The 17,364-nt window shown below is 41.4% G+C and overlaps 1 long non-coding RNA gene across 3 annotated transcripts in view; it reads left to right on the top strand.

Moving 5' to 3' along the window:
* The first annotated feature begins 573 nt into the window (after positions 1-573).
* The window catches only part of LOC133644104 (uncharacterized), a 188,007-nt gene continuing 171,216 nt past the window's right edge, over positions 574-17,364 (top strand). For all 3 annotated transcript variants that reach the window (XR_009824726.1, XR_009824727.1, XR_009824725.1), the window contains exon 1: positions 574-1,018. This is a non-coding gene — a long non-coding RNA (uncharacterized LOC133644104). The remainder of the gene's footprint in view (positions 1,019-17,364) is intronic.

Here is a 17,364-nt window from a genome sequence, read left to right on the forward strand (position 1 = left end):
CTTAAATAATAATAACAATAATAATACTGAATAATGACACGTTTTAATATTTTTTTTAACAAAACCCTTTGGGGTCCCCGGGATCGAGCCTGAGTGGAGGCCTAAATGTATATTTTTTATACATATATTGTATTGGTTTTTAAAATAAAAAAATATCAAAATGGCCCCCGCTTGCTTCGATTTTTAAGTGCGCGGCACTCGGTGGAAAAAGTTTGGACACCCCTGCATTAAGCCAATTAGAAAATGTAAGATTTTACTTTCAGAAATGGACATTTATGAATAAAAAAAGTTGCGTGGAGCATAATAATGTTGACTAAATGTTACCATAAACATACCAAATGTACTAAATGTTACCATAAACATACCAAATGTACTAAATGTTACCATAAACATACCAAATGTACTAAATGTTACCATAAACATACCAAATGTACTAAATGTTACCATAACAACAGCAAATGTACTAAATGTTACCATAACAACAGCAAATGTACTAAATGTTACCATAACAACAGCAAATGTACTAAATGTTACCATAACAACAGCAAATGTACAAAATGTTACCATAACAGCAAATGTACTAAATGTTACCATAACAACAGCAAATGTACTAAATGTTACCATAACAACAGCAAAAGTCATCTGGTCTTTAGTTAAATGGGACATCTCCACAAGTCAAGTCAAGACTTCAATTGCCACTTCCTGTATGGAAACGTCCTACTTCCTGTATGGAAACGTCCTACTTCCTGTTGGGCACTTGTGCCTGAAGGACCAGCCAGGTGGGCCTGAAGGAGCAGCCAAGTGTGCCCTCACATTAGTCAATCAGGAACTCAACACAAACTTTTATCCTACCCTGGACTACAAAGTTGTGTACTTTGGAGGTTTCCACTCCATTTGGACTTTTCCCGGCACCTACTTTGGCGCCAAAACGTGGTGTTTGCTTCTGGAATAATCCACATGGAACATTGTCATGAAGGCGCCCAAGAAGGACCAGAAGTTCCTGGCTGACTTTTCCCAGGTAGGATTTCTTAATCCTGGTTTATTTACTTTTGTGTTTAAACATCTCATATCTACTTAGCCACACTTGCTAACTGTTAGCATGCTAGCTGTTAGCCAGACATTTTTACACATGTCAGGACAATACGTACAAAATAACTACCTTGTCTACTACAACCGTAGTTGGTGTGTGTAGTACTACAACCATAGAGGTGTGTGTAGTACTACAATCATAGAGGTGTGTGTAGTACCACAACCATAGAGGTGTGTGTAGTACCACAACCATAGTGGTGTGTGTAGTACCACAACCATAGTGGTGTGTGTAGTACTACAACCATAGTTGGTGTGTGTAGTACTACAACCATAGTTGGTGTGTGTAGTACTACAACCATAGTTGGTGTGTATAGTACTACAACCATGGTTGGTGTGTGTAGTACTCCAACCACAGTTGGTGTGTGTAGTACTACAACCACAGTTGGTGTGTGTAGTACTACAACCACAGTTGGTGTGTGTAGTACTACAACCACGGTTGGTGTGTGTAGTACTACAACCACGGTTGGTGTGTGTAGTACTACAACCATAGTTGGTGTGTGTAGTACTCCAACTATGGTTGGTGTGTGTAGTACTCCAACCATGGTTGGTGTGTGTAGTACTACAACCATGGTTGGTGTGTGTAGTACTACAACCATGGTTGGTGTGTGTAGTACTACAACCATGGTTGTGTGTAGTACTACAACCATGGTTGTGTGTAGTACTACAATCACGGTTGGTGTGTGTAGTACTACAATCACGGTTGGTGTGTGTAGTACTACAACCACGGTTGGTGTGTGTAGTACTACAACCATGGTTGGTGTGTGTAGTACTACAACCATAGTTGGTGCGTGTAGTACTACAACCACAGTTGGTGTGTGTAGTACTACAACCACAGTTGGTGTGTGTAGTACTACAACCACAGTTGGTGTGTGTAGTACTACAACCACGGTCGGTGTGTATAGTACTACAACCACGGTCGGTGTGTGTAGTACTACAACCACAGTTGGTGTGTGTAGTACTACAACCATAGTTGGTGTGTGTAGTACTACAACCATAGTTGGTGTGTATAGTACTACAACCACGGTTGGTGTGTGTAGTACTACAACCACGGTTGGTGTGTGTAGTACTACAACCACGGTTGGTGTGTGTAGTACTACAACCACGGTTGGTGTGTGTAGTACTACAACCACGGTTGGTGTGTGTAGTACTACAACCACGGTTGGTGTGTGTAGTACTACAACCACGGTTGGTGTGTGTAGTACTACAACCATGGTTGGTGTGTGTAGTACTACAACCATGGTTGGTGTGTGTAGTACTACAACCACGGTTGGTGTGTGTAGTACTACAACCACGGTTGGTGTGTGTAGTACTACAACCACGGTTGGTGTGTGTAGTACTACAACCACGGTTGGTGTGTGTAGTACTACAACCATGGTTGGTGTGTGTAGTACTACAACCATGGTTGGTGTGTGTAGTACTACAACCACGGTTGGTGTGTGTAGTACTACAACCATAGTTGGTGTGTGTAGTACTACAACCACAGTTGGTGTGTGTAGTACTACAACCACAGTTGGTGTGTGTAGTACTACAACCACAGTTGGTGTGTGTAGTACTACAACCATAGTTGGTGTGTGTAGTACTCCAACCATAGTTGGTGTGTGTAGTACTACAACCATGGTTGGTGTGTGTAGTACTACAACCATGGTTGGTGTGTGTAGTACTCCAACCATGGTTGGTGTGTATAGTACTCCAACCATGGTTGGTGTGTGTAGTACTCCAACCGCGGTTGGTGTGTGTAGTACTACAACCGCGGTTGGTGTGTGTAGTACTACAACCATAGATGGTGTGTATAGTACTACAACCATAGATGGTGTGTGTAGTACTACAACCATAGTTGGTGTGTATAGTACTACAACCATAGTTGGTGTGTGTAGTACTACAACCATGGTTGGTGTGTGTAGTACTACAACCATGGTTGGTGTGTGTAGTACTACAACCATAGTTGGTGTGTGTAGTACTACAACCACAGTTGGTGTGTGTAGTACTACAACCACAGTTGGTGTGTGTAGTACTACAACCACAGTTGGTGTGTGTAGTACTACAACCATAGTTGGTGTGTGTAGTACTACAACCACAGTTGGTGTGTGTAGTACTACAACCATAGTTGGTGTGTGTAGTACTACAACCATAGTTGGTGTGTGTAGTACTACAACCACGGTTGGTGTGTGTAGTACTACAACCACAGTTGGTGTGTGTAGTACTACAACCACAGTTGGTGTGTGTAGTACTACAATCACAGTTGGTGTGTGTAGTACTCCAACCACGGTTGGTGTGTGTAGTACTACAACCACGGTTGGTGTGTGTAGTACTACAACCATGGTTGGTGTGTGTAGTACTCCAACCACGGTTGGTGTGTGTAGTACTACAACCATAGTTGGTGTGTATAGTACTACGACAACATGTACTATAAAAGATTTACTGATGACGTTATACCAGGGCTAAATTTAGCAAATGCGCATGATTCATTTAATTAATTAGGCATTCTTGTAGGCACTCAAGTTGTAGTTGTAATAAAAATTGTTTTCTCAGGTAAACGTCTCCAAACTGCACCAACAAGTTTGTTTTGGAACGTTTCCCCGGATCCACTCTGCACATGTGCAGTAAGGTGGTCTAGTCTATGCACATGTGCAGTAAGGTGGACTAGTCTATGCACATGTGCAGTAAGGTGGACTAGTCTATGCACATGTGCAGTAAGGTGGACTAGTCCATGCACATGTGCAGTTAGGTGGACTAGTCTATGTGCAGTAAGGTGGACTAGTCTATGCACATGTGCAGTAAGGTGGACTAGTCCATGCACATGTGCAGTAAGAATGACTAGTCTATGCACATGCGCAGTAAGGTGGACTAGTCTATGCACATGTTCAGTAAGGTGGACTAGTCTATGCACATGTGCAGTAAGGTGGACTAGTCTATGCACATGTGCAGTAAGGTGGACTAGTCTATGCACATGTGCAGTAAGAATGACTAGTCTATGCACATGTGCAGTAAGGTGGACTAGTCTATGCACATGTGCAGTAAGGTGGACTAGTCCATGCACATGTGCAGTAAGGTGGACTAGTCCATGCACATGTGCAGTAAGAATGACTAGTCTATGCACATGTGCAGTAAGGTGGACTAGTCTATGCACATGTGCAGTAAGGTGGACTAGTCTATGCACATGTTCAGTAAGGTGGACTAGTCTATGCACATGTGCAGTAAGGTGGACTAGTCTGTGCACATGTGCAGTAAGGTGGACTAGTCTATGCACATGTGCAGTAAGGGGGACTAGTCTATGCACATGCGCAGTAAGGTGGACTAGTCTATGCACATGCGCAGTAAGGTGGACTAGTCTATGCACATGCGCAGTAAGGTGGACTTGTTTATGCACATGTGCAGTAAGGTGGACTAGTCTATGCACATGTGCAGTAAGGTGGTCTAGTCTTTGCACATGAGCAGTAAGGTGGACTAGTCTATGCACATGTGCAGTAAGGTGGACTAGTCTATGCACATGTGCAGTAAGGTGGACTAGTCTATGCACATGTGCAGTAAGGTGGACTAGTCTATGCACATGTGCAGTAAAGTGGACTAGTCTATGCACATGTGCAGTAAGGTGGACTAGTCTATGCACATGTGCAGTAAGGTGGACTAGTCTATGCACATGCGCAGTAAGGTGGACTAGTCTATGCACATGCGCAGTAAGGTGGACTAGTCTATGCACATGTGCAGTAAGGTGGACTAGTCTATGCACATGTGCAGTAAGGTGGACTAGTCCATGCACATGTGCAGTAAGGTGGACTAGTCTATGCACATGTGCAGTAAGGTGGACTAGTCCATGCACATGTGCATAGACTAGTCCACCTTACTGCACATGTGCAGTAAGGTGGACTAGTCTATGCACATGTGCAGTAAGGTGGACTAGTCCATGCACATGTGCAGTAAGGTGGACTAGTCCATGCACATGTGCAGTAAGGTGGACTAGTCCATGCACATGTGCAGTAAGGTGGACTAGTCTATGCACATGTGTAGTAAGGTGGACTAGTCTCTGCACATGTGTAGTAAGGTGGACTAGTCTATGCACATGTGCAGTAAGGTGGACTAGTCTATGCACATGCGCAGTAAGGTGGACTAGTCTATGCACATGTGCAGTAAGGTGGACTAATCTATGCACATGTGCAGTAAGGTGGACTAGTCTATGCACATGTGCAGTAAGGTGGACTAGTCTATGGCAGGAGAAGAGGAAGGGAAGATGTCCAAAAAAAATCATGATTGATTGAACTTTTTGATGTTTTAAGCGCACAAATAAAACAAATAAAAAAACATATATTTTAATATTGGGAAACTTTGTTAAAGGTTTGTTTGAGTGGTTTGTGCCCCAGGCAACTAGTCTGTGGGTAAGTCCGCCCATGTTTCCCACGCCGTGCTGATCATGTGACCAGGGTGTGATTTATCACCTCCACCAGGAGATGACGTCTGGCTGTTGTCCCTGAACTCTGACTGCCAGGCTCCTGAAGCCTTTCTATTTCATGAGCAACCTAAGTCTCAAACACACGAGCGTGGGTGCCATGATTGGGTATAAAAGCAGCTTCCATGAAATGCTCAGTCGTTCACCAACAAGGACGGGGGCGAGGGTCACCACTTTGTCAACAAATGCCTGAGCAAATTGTTTAAGGACAACATTTCTCAACCAGGCTATTGCAAGGAATTTAGGGATTTCACCATCTACGCTCCGTAATATCATCAAAAGGTTCAGAGAATGTGGAGAAATCACTGCACGTAAGCCATGATATTACGCACCTTGGATCCCTCAGGCGGTACTGCATCAAAAAGCCACATCAGTGTGTAAAGGATATCACCACGTGGGCTCAGGAACACTTCAGAAAACCACTGTCAGTAACTACGGTCGATCGCTACATCTGTAAGTGCAAGTTAAATCTCTACTATGCAAAGCCAAAGGCATTTATCAACAACACCCAGAAGAGTCGCCGGCTTCGCTGGGCCCGAGCTCATCTAAGATGGACTGATGCAAAGTGGAAAAGTGTTCTGTGGTCTGACGAGTCCACATTTCGAATTGTTTTTGGAAACTATGGACGTGGTGTCCTCCGGACCAAAGAGGAAAAGAACCCTCCGGATTGTTCTAGGCGCAAAGTGTAAAAGGCAGCATGTGTGATGGTATGGGGGTGTATTAGTGGCCAAGACATGGGTAACTTACACATCTGTGAAGGCACCATTAATGCTGAAAGGTACATACAGGTTTTGGAGCGATCCAAGCAAGGTTACCATGGACGCCCCTGCTTATTTCAGCAAGACGATGCCAAGCCACGTGTTACAACAGCGTGGCTTCATAGTAAATCCAATCCAATCCACTTTATTTATATAGCACATTTAAACGACAAAAATGTTTCCAAAGTGCTGCACAATAATATTAAAATATTTATATATATATAAAATATAAAATAATATAAATATAAATATAAAATAAATATAAAACACAACAATATTAAAAACAATATTCAAATATTATCCTTAGCTCCACCAATGACTGAATAAAAACAAACAATAAATAAATATAAAAACAATATAAAAATAAATATGATTAAAAACGATTTTAAAGGGTAAAACCAATTAAAACGGTAAATAGAAATCAAAATGTATAAAAAACACAGAGGACAACAGAGGACCACACAACTCACGTAGTGTTAAAAGCCAAAGAATAAAAGTGGGTCTTGAGACGAGACTTAAAAGAGTAAAAGAGTGCGGGTACTAGACTGGCCTGCCTGTAGTCCAGACATTGAAAATGTGTGAAGGCTAAAATATGAGAAGGGAGACTGTTGAACAACTTAAGCTGTACATTAAGCAAGAATGGGAAAGAATTCCACTTCAAAAATGTGTCTCCTCACTTCCCAAACCTTTACTGAGTGTTGTTAAAAGGAAAGGCCATGTAACACACTGGTAAAAATGCCTTTTTTTTTGCAATGTGTTGCTGCCATTAAATTCTAACTTCATGATTATTTGCAAGTGTGAACATGAAATATCTTGTCTTTGCAGTCTATTCAATTGAATATAAGTTGAAAAGGATTTGTCGTATTCTCTTTTTTATTGACCATTCACACAACGTGACAACTTCGCTGCTTTTGGCTTTGGTAGTTCTGTATTAAACGTTTATAGTGGCGACTGCAGAAAGTACCAGACTGTACAGACAGTTGTGCTTCATTAAAATACCAACCACCCAGTACACCACATTACTTTTTTGTCTTCTTAATGACATTTAATTGTAAGGTGTATAATGTAGTTGTCATTAAAACAAATCCACACCTGCTTTCATTCTTCACTGAATGGCTGGAGAAGAACAGGTGCTTCTGACTCATTGTTTTGAAGTCACCGCAAGCAACTGAAGGATGAAGTGAGAACACACAGTTAAGTGCACTCAGCACAAAAGCCACAAAAGAACACTTAAGCAGCCAGAAAAGGAGGGACAAGGTGGAACTGAATAAATCTGGGGCCGTACTTATCAAGCTTCTCAGAATGACTCCTAAGAAGTCTGCTAAGAGTTGACTTAAGAGTAAATAAATTCTTGGCTGAAAGCTGCACTTAAAAGTTAGTTATCAAGCGTCTTACTCACACTTTCAGCCAAGTGTAGGACTGAATCTTAAGTGTCACACTCAGAGCTGAATTACGACATTACTATGTGCCGTAAACGCAATTTTAGGTGACGTCATTTCTGTGTCCATAGAAATGACCAATCACGGAAGGGAATCCCTTGTCTAAGAATAAAGAAATATCTTGGAAATATTGAAGTGGACAATGGGAGTGTATATTTTGACAATAAAATACAAAATAATACAAAACAAACTAGTCCCCGCCGGCACTCACGCTACCGCTCCCTCTCTTCTATCGCCCACACACTCACTGACGTCACTCACCTCACGGCCACACACATACGCTACTGTCATAACATTTTCTTTCCAATTCATTAATTAGGCAACTAATTTGAAACTGGTGTGGGTGGCTCTATATATACTAGCCCACTGCAGACACATGCAGAAATCAACAAGGAATCGAAAAGTATTAAATCTGTGACAAAAATAATATCTGCTCTGTCTAAACCAGGGGTCACCAACGCGGTGCCCGCGGGCACCAGGTCGCCCGTAAGGACCAGATGAGTCGCCCGCGGGCCTGTTCTAAAAAATTTTTTAAAAAAAAACAATTTAAAAATTAATTTTTTTTTTTTTTTTTTTTTTTTTTTTTTTTTTAAATTAAATCTACATAGAAAAAACACAAGATACACTTTCAATCAGTGCATCAACCCAAACAACCTCCCCCATGCACACTCATCCACACCCACTCACACAAAAGGGGTTATTTCTTTCTGCTACCAATATTCTGGTTCCCACAACATAGACAAAATCGAAGACCCTCCGCTCATAAATCTTAAAAAAGTTTTGTGATGGAGCTGGTAATGACAAAAACAAATAAATAAATTGAGGAATAATTAACGAGTTGGCAATAGACATTTTACCATACAAGGTTAGGGATTTCCCTTTCCATAATTGCATAATTTTGTCCAGCTTTCTTAGTCGATTATCATAATTTACTGAGCCTAGATCTTCCAGATTCTCTGGGACAACAACACCAAGTATGTTAACTGGTCCATCTGTCCACAAAAAAGGCACTTTGCATTCCATTCGAAAGGATGTTCCCTTTAGATTTCCGATCCTTAACATTTTACATTTATCATAATTAAGCTTGAGGCCAGATTGCTGTGAAAATATGTCCAAAAGATTTGGAAGGTTCCGCAAACAATGAGGAAAAATCTTATCTTTGTGAATCAGCCTTTTCTGACATGAACTTCATCAAGAACAAACACAGAACACGCCTCACTGATGCACATCTGCAAGACTCACTCAGAGTTGCAGTGTCAAGTTACACCCCAGAGTACAACACACTAGTTAACAGCATGCAATGCCAGGCTTCCCACTAACTGACAAAGAAACAGATAACAGATTTGATGTCCAGTTCAAAGTGTGACATGATTTAAAAATTTGAGAGTTTACTTTTGTATTTTACATGAGTTATTATTTGTACAAACATGGTGCAAAGTAATTCATGATTTGTTAAAAAATGTTAGTGGCTAGCTAGTTAAAAATGGGATATTGTGATTTCACAAGACTGTCTTAGAAGTCATCATTTGAAAATGTTCAATTTGAAAAATGTGCACTTAGAGAAAATATAAAAATAAAGTGTTGCATATTGATATTTATCTGTTTCTGTATATATTTATTGTGAGAAATCATTAAGATGATCAGTGTTTCCACAAAGATAAATATCATTAATTATTAATAATAACAGAGTTAAAGGTAAATTGAGCAAATTGGCTACTTCTGGCAATTTATTTAAGTGTGTATCTAACTGGTAGCCCTTCGCATTAATCAGTACCCAAGAAGTAGCCCTTGGTTTCAAAAAGGTTGGTGACCCCTGGTCTAAACGATACCGTTTGATCAGCTGCTCGTCATCAAAAAAACAACAACATTGTTCCGTTCCCTGAACGTTGGCGCACGTCTCTCTCGCCTCAGTGCCATCCCCTGCTGGCAACTCCTAACCACTTAAGACACCTCTGAAGGTCTCTTAAATATCGTGGAGAGTAGGAGTGATTCTTAGACTTAAGAACGTTGATAAAAAGCTTTTATTCTTAAGTTTGAGAGTAGGACTAAATTTCGCAAATTCTCAGGACTTAAGTGTAAAATGGCACTCTAAGAAGCTTGATAAGTACGGCCCCAGATAAATAACAAGGAACAGGTGTGCTGGCAGGACAAGGAACATAAATCAATGGTGCAGCAAAAACAGAAACCAAACAGGAAATACAGCCTAAATAAGGACATCAGGAATCAGGACATAAATACCATATGTTTGGACTATAGAGGGCACTGGGATATAAGCCACACCCACAACATTTTAGAAGAAACACAGTTTTCCCATATATTAGCTGCACCGGACTATAAGCCGCAGATATATACGTTGTGAAATGACTTATTTACACGGAAATATTTATTTACAGAAACTTTCCAAATGGTGCCTGTAACGACGGCAGTAAAACGGCTGATCGGTTTTCTGTCCCCAGTCGCGCACAGCTATTCGTAATACCCCCACCCTCCAAGAGGCGGATTCCAGAAGTCTTCTACGTCCGAAAAAAGGAGCTGTTACGGCGACGTCTGCAAGAGCGCCTGGAGTTGAAGCTCTGAGGAGGGTCGATGATACCTCCCACACTGTTTCCCCACAGGCCTCCAACAGAGACCGAATCCTGGGTTGGCGTGGAGCAGGAGCGGGTGGCGTCGAAGCCATGGGTAGTGGGTCAGGGATGGGTGGAGTTGGCTCGAGTTGGAGTGGAGCAGCAACGGGGTTTGGAGGAAACTCAGATTTAACAGCTTAGGCTTTGGAACTGGCGAAGGGTGGGCTTTAAGAAGGCAAGGTACCGGAACTGGCGGGAGTTGGGGTCTGGCAAGCCAGGAACTGAGGCTATGTCTACACTAAGCCGGATAACCCCTTAAACAAATAATTATTAAGCCTAAGCCCCGTTTCAGCCACACTAAACTATCGTTTAAAGGCCTACTGAAACACGATTTTCTTATTTAAACGGGGATAGCAGATCCATTCTATGTGTCATACTTGATCATTTCGCGATATTGCCATATTTTTGCTGAAAGGATTTAGTAGAGAACATCGACGATAAAGTTCGCAACTTTTGGTCGCTGATAAAAAAAGCCTTGCCTGTAGCGGAAGTAGCGTGACGTCACAGGTTGAAAGGCTCCTCACATTTCCCCATTGTTTACACCAGCAGCGAGAGCGATTTGGACCGAGAAAGCGACGATTTCCCCATTAATTTGAGACAGGACGAAAGATTTGTGGATGAGGAAATTGAGAGTGAAGGACTAGAGTGCAGTGCAGGACGTATCTTTTTTCGCTCTGACCGTAACTTAGGTACAAGCTGGCTCATTGGATTCCACACTCTCTCCTTTTTCTATTGTGGATCACGGATTTGTATTTGAAACCACCTGGGATACTATATCCTCTTGAAAATGAGAGTCGAGCACGCGAAATGGACATTCACAGTGACTTTTATCTCCACGACAATACATCGGCGAAACACTTTAGCTACGGAGCTAACGTGATAGCATCGGGCTTAAATGCAGGTAGAAACAAAATAAATAAGCCCCTGACTGGAAGGATAGACAGAAGATCAACAATACTATTAAACCATGGACATGTAAATACACGGTTAATGCTTTCCAGCTTGGCGAAGCTTAACAATGCTGTTGCTAACGACGCCATTGAAGCTAACTTAGCTACGGGAGCTCACAGAGCTATGCTAAAAACATTAGCTATCCACCTACGCCAGCCCTCATCAGCTCATCAACACCCGTGCTCACCTGCGTTCCAGCGATCGACGGCGCGACGAAGGACTTCACCCGAGCGGTGCGGCGGCGGGCGTTGTAGCTTTCGTCGACACCCCAGCCGCCATCAGAGTCGGCAAGAAACATATATTTCCCCAAAAGCTACGTACGTGACATGCACATAGCGACACGCACGTACGGGCAAGCGATCAAATGTTTGGAAACCAAAGCTGTAGTCACGGTAGCGCGTCTGCTATCTAACTAAGTCCTCCTGGTTGTGTTGCTGCAGCCAGCCGCTAATACACCGATCCCACCTACAGCTTTCTTCATTGCAGTCTCCATTGTTCATTAAACAAATTGCAAAAGATTCACCAACACAGATGTCCAGAATACTGTTGAATTTTGCGATGAAAACAGAGCTTTTTGTATTGGGATACAATATGTCCGAATACTTCCGCTTCAACCATCGACGTCACGCGCATACGTCATCATACATAGACGTTTTCAACCGGAAGTTTCCCGGGAAATTTAAAATGTCACTTTATAAGTTAACCCGGCCGTATTGGCATGTGTTGCAATGTTAAGATTTCATCATTGATATATAAACTATCAGACTGCGTGGTCGCTAGTAGTGGCTTTCAGTAGGCCTTGAAGAACTTGCACACAAAGCAATACTGGAGGTGACCATGACGTGCGCATTTTCCTCGCATGCGTACTAGGTTGCGTTGCGCCGGCGGACGGAGGGGGCAGGGGGTCTTAAACAGTGGCATTGTTGTGTGTGGACACGGATAAGGTTAGGTGGGATTTACCCTGGATAACCGTTAGTGTAAACGGGGGTCTGAGCCTTAGGAAGCCACAACGCCGGTTCTGGCGCTTGGCTGGCATCGCACAAACCTGATCTCCAATTCCTCCAGGAAGTGCTCGGTCCAGAACCACCAAAGATGGTCTTTGTGTGGTCGCTGACTAGCCAGTAAATTCTGTGACGTGCTCGCCTGGTTGGTGGCCGCGTGAGCCCAAGACGCAGAGACGGCAGGCGACATAGCAACAACAAAAGTTGGAAGGAGCAAACACAAAGCCACAACAGACAATGAACCGGCCCTTAAGGGAGGGACTGAACACAACAACTGTCATTAACAATGAGGAACAGGTGTGCTGGCTGGCAAGAAACACAAAAAGTAAAGGTGCTCCAAAAAGTAGGGACAAAACGGTGAATAATCACCACAATGGGTAATAATAGCAAACAAATAATAATAATGTGGGATCATGACAATTATTAGACTGGGCCTGTGTAGCCAAAGTTGTGACCATGCAAAAAACGTGGTCACAAATACCCCGACCTTAACAACACTATGAATATTTCTACTTCATGTATAAACTGTTTATTATTTTTGAATAATGAAAGATATCATTTAGTAATACATGCATTCAGGCCCGGCCCTAACCAATCTGGCGCCCTAGGCAAGATTTTAGGTGGCGCCCCCCCACACATCGGCAGTAAAGTGTATATACTCACAAGAAACCGAATAGCTTTGTCTTTGACCTTTTTTTTTTTACTTAAAGAAAGCAAATTAACAATGAGAATAGTTAACAAGATTAAAAAAAATATGGATAAATAAATGAATACAAAAAATAAAAAATGAATATATGAAATACAATATTTTTTACATACATAAACACAAAATAAAACGTGTCAACAAGTTGCATAAAATAAATTAAAAATACAATATCAATAAGGCACTGCACAAAACAAGATATCAAACTAGTATGACTTTAACAACTATATTACAAAAAAAGGGGATCCTACAGAGTTCTCTATTTGTGCTTTTTAATATTGCATTAACTAGAATGACTTACAAATTACTGTACACCAGGGAGTACTGTAATTACCTAACGTTACATTATTATTTTCCATAACAATTTAGCCCCCTCCAAAATATTAACCAGACGTTAAAACAGAACTAGCTATTTATTGATTAGCAATTGCCGAATCATGTAACATTAGCTTAATGCTAAAAAGCCAGGTTACTATCACATTCTGTAACAGACAAATAATTTCATGTAGGCTAACGTTACCTACCTGCTACCTCCTGTCTTTTTCTCGTTTCTCCTCTTCTTTTCTCTTTTTTCTTCCCTGGGCACCTGACAGTTTTGGCCGTTTTGACATCTTGTGTTGATTTTTTTATGTGGTGACGTCCAAAAAGAGTCATGATATGGGAAGGTAGGGGGCACACCGTGCCGGGGGAGGGGGGGCGTAATGTTGTAACAAATAATATTTTTATTAAATAGGCTTTACTTTGCATTTTAATTAACATGGGATTATTTTATGTATTTAGAAATAATCGTTTTTTTTTGTTTTTTTTTTCCTCCAACATTTGTGGCACTGGCGTGGCGCCCCCTGATGGACGGCGCCCTTAGCATTTGCCTATACGGCCTATGCCACGGGCCGGCCCTTTGCATGCATTGGCCCACAGCGGGGTGGAGTCTGTGTTCTAGCAGCAAAGAACAGAAGGTGTGACCATACTGTGGAATCCGGGCGGTGACATTTGCATACAACTACAGTAATGAATCACACAATTAGCCCTTTTCAAATTCCTCTGCTTGAACATGTTGTTGCCAGTCTGTGCAGTCACACAGCAGAAGAAAGTAGTGGCAGCCTTTTTGCAAACTTGAAAATGTTGTCATCTCTGTAACCATCCCCCCCCCAACCCCCCTCCACCCGCCTGCCACGTCAAAGCGAACAGGAAACAAACCAGAGAGCAAGCAATTTTATTGTTCACTGGTATCTTTAATTGTGATGAGAAGGGATTATGTAGATTTGGGTAAGCCTCCCTGACAGGACATATTTGGACGTGAATGGGCCATAGAAGAGGAATACGTGTCAGTGGCGGAGGCTTAGCGGAACGTCTTCCCAATAAAAGGGTAATCCCGGAGTCGAGGGATCCCTCATTTAGCCTCTCAGCCGGAGATGATGGCTCCAATTATAGCCTTTGCTCTCCGACAAGACAAAGAGCAGCACTGTGTGACTAAATACCATCAAGATATTGCCTACTTACACCTCCGCTAGAACCAATCAGTATGGTGCCCTTTCACTTTTAACCTTTAAAAAACAACAATTACAGTGTCTCGTGCAGGGGTGGCCAAACTTCTGGCCTCCGGGGGCCAAAGTGAAAATGTGCCTACGGCAGGGGTCACCAACGCGGTGCCCGCGGGCACCAGGTAGCCCGTAAGGACCAGATGAGTAGCCCGCTGGCCTGTTCTAAAAATAGCTCAAATAGCAGCACTTACCAGTGAGCTGCCTCTATTTTTTTGCCCGACATTTTTAATTCTAAGAGAGACAAAACTCAAATAGAATTTGAAAATCCAAGAAAATATTTTAAAGACCTGGTCTTCTTTTGTTTAAATAAATTCATAAATGTTCTTACTTTGCTTCTTATAACTTTCAGAAAGACAATTTTACAGAAAAAATACAACCTTAAAAATGATTTTAGGATTTTTAAACACATATACCTTTTTACCTATTACATTCCTTCCTCTTCTTTCCTGACAATTTAAATCAATGTTCAAGTAAATTAATTTTTTTTATTGTAAAGAATAATAAATACATTTTAATTTAATTTTTCATTTTAGCTTCTGTTTTTTCGACGAACAATATTTGTGAAATATTTCTTCAAACTTATTATGATTAAAATTCAAAAAAATTATTCTGGCAAATCCAGAAAATCTGTAGAATCAAATTTAAATCTTATTTCAAAGTCTTTTGAATTTCTTTTAAATTTTTTGTTCTGGAAAATCTAGAAGAAATAATGATTTGTCTTTGTTAGAAATATAGCTTGGTCCAATTTGTTATATATTCTAACAAAGTGCAGATTGGATTTTAACCTATTTAAAACATGTCATCAAAATTTTAAAATTAATCTTAATCAGGAAAAATTACTAATGATGTTCCATTAATTATTTTTGTAATTTTTTCAAAAAGATTCGAATTAGCTAGTTTTTCTTTTCTTTTCTTCGGTTGAATTTTAAAGAGTCGAAATTGAAGATAAACTATGTTTTAAAATTTAATTGTCATTTTTTTCGTGTTTTCTCCTCTTTTAAACCGTTCAATTAAGTGTAAATATCATTAATTATTAATAATAACATAGAGTTAAAGGTAAATTGAGCAAATTGGCTATTTCTGGCAATTTATTTAAATGTGTATCAAACTGGTAGCCCTTCGCATTAATCACTACCCAAGAAGTAGCTCTTGCTTTCAAAAAGGTTGGTGACCCCTGCCCTATGGCATACATGCCAATCTTGAGACCTCAGAATTAGGGAGATATTCAAAAGGCCCGCTGGGGGTCATATATTTACAGTATATATACTTCTTCTTCTTACTCGTCGTCGCCATGTCTTTTCTTCTGCTTCGTCTTCTTCTTCTTCGGTTCTGATTGCCGCGCTTGACTTCGAGGTGTAACCGTTATTATTGTCCGGCCGGAAACGGCGGCCAGTGAAGGATGGTGTAGCGATATTGTTGTCCGGGTGGAAATCGGGAGAAATTTGTGAGAATGGTGGCCCCGGGAGATTTTCAAGAGGGGCAATGAAATTCGGGACTCTCCTGGGAAAATCGGGAGGGTTGGCATGTATGGCCTATGGTCCGCGGGCCAAAATAGCAATTTTGACCATAGACTTGGGCAATATGGACCAAAACTGATACCGTGGTATTTTTAGTCCAAATGGCGGTATATGGCATATACCGGTATCTTAAAAAAACGTGCAAAGTGCTAAAGTTTTTTCAGTTTGTTCATTAACGTTAGGTTATAGCCTCACACTAGTGCGCGGAGATGGATGGACCTTCTACTCGAAAACTTAAAACTAGCCAACAAAATAGTGAATGCTACCAAGTTGTTTTTGCTTTTGCCAAGAGAAGATGACCCCAAATAGTCCGCTTAAAGCTGGGGTGGCCAAACCTCTGGCCTCCAGGGGCCAAAGTCAAAATGTGCCTATGGTCCGCGGGCCAAAATAGCGATTTTGACCATAGACTTGGGCAATATGGACCAAAACTGATACCGTGGTATTTTTAGTCCAAATGGCGGCATATGACATATACCGGTATCTTCAAAAAAATGTGCAAAGTGCTAAAGTTTTTTCATTTCGTTCATTAACGTTAGGTTATAGCCTCACACTTGTGCGCGGAGATAGATGGACCTTCTACTCGAAAACTTAAAACTAGCCAACAAAATAGTGAATGCTACCAAGTTGTTTTTGCATTTGCCAAGAGAAGATGACCCCAAATAGTCCGCTTAAAGCTGGGGTGGCCAAACCTCTGGCCTCCAGGGGCCAAAGTCAAGATGTGCCTATGGTCCGCGGGCCAAAATAGCAATTTTGACCATAGACTTGGGCAATATGGACCAAAACTGATACCGTGGTATTTTTAGTCCAAATGGCGGTATATGGCATATACCGGTATCTTAAAAAAACGTGCAAAGTGCTAAAGTTTTTTCAGTTAGTTCATTAACGTTAGGTTACAGCCTCACACTTGTGCGCGGAGATGGATGGACCTTCTACTCGAAAACTTAAAACTAGCCAACAAAATAGTGAATGCAACCAAGTTGTGTTTGCATTTGCCAAGAGAAGATGACCCCAAATAGTCCGCTTAAAGCAGGGGTGGCCAAACCTCTGGCCTCCAGGGGCCAAAGTCAAGATGTGCATATGGTCCGCGGGCCAAAATAGCAATTTTGACCATAGACTTGGGCAATGTGGACCAAAGCTGATACCGTGGTATTTTTACTCCAAATGGTGGTATATGACATATACCGGTATCTTAAAAAAACGTGCAAAGTGCTAAAGTTTTTTCAGTTTGTTCATTAACGTTAGGTTATAGCCTCACACTTGTGCGTGGAAATAGATGGACCTTCTACTCGAAAACTTAAAA

Source organism: Entelurus aequoreus, linkage group LG27, assembly GCF_033978785.1.
Source record: "Entelurus aequoreus isolate RoL-2023_Sb linkage group LG27, RoL_Eaeq_v1.1, whole genome shotgun sequence".
NCBI classification, from domain to species: Eukaryota; Metazoa; Chordata; class Actinopteri; order Syngnathiformes; family Syngnathidae; genus Entelurus; species Entelurus aequoreus.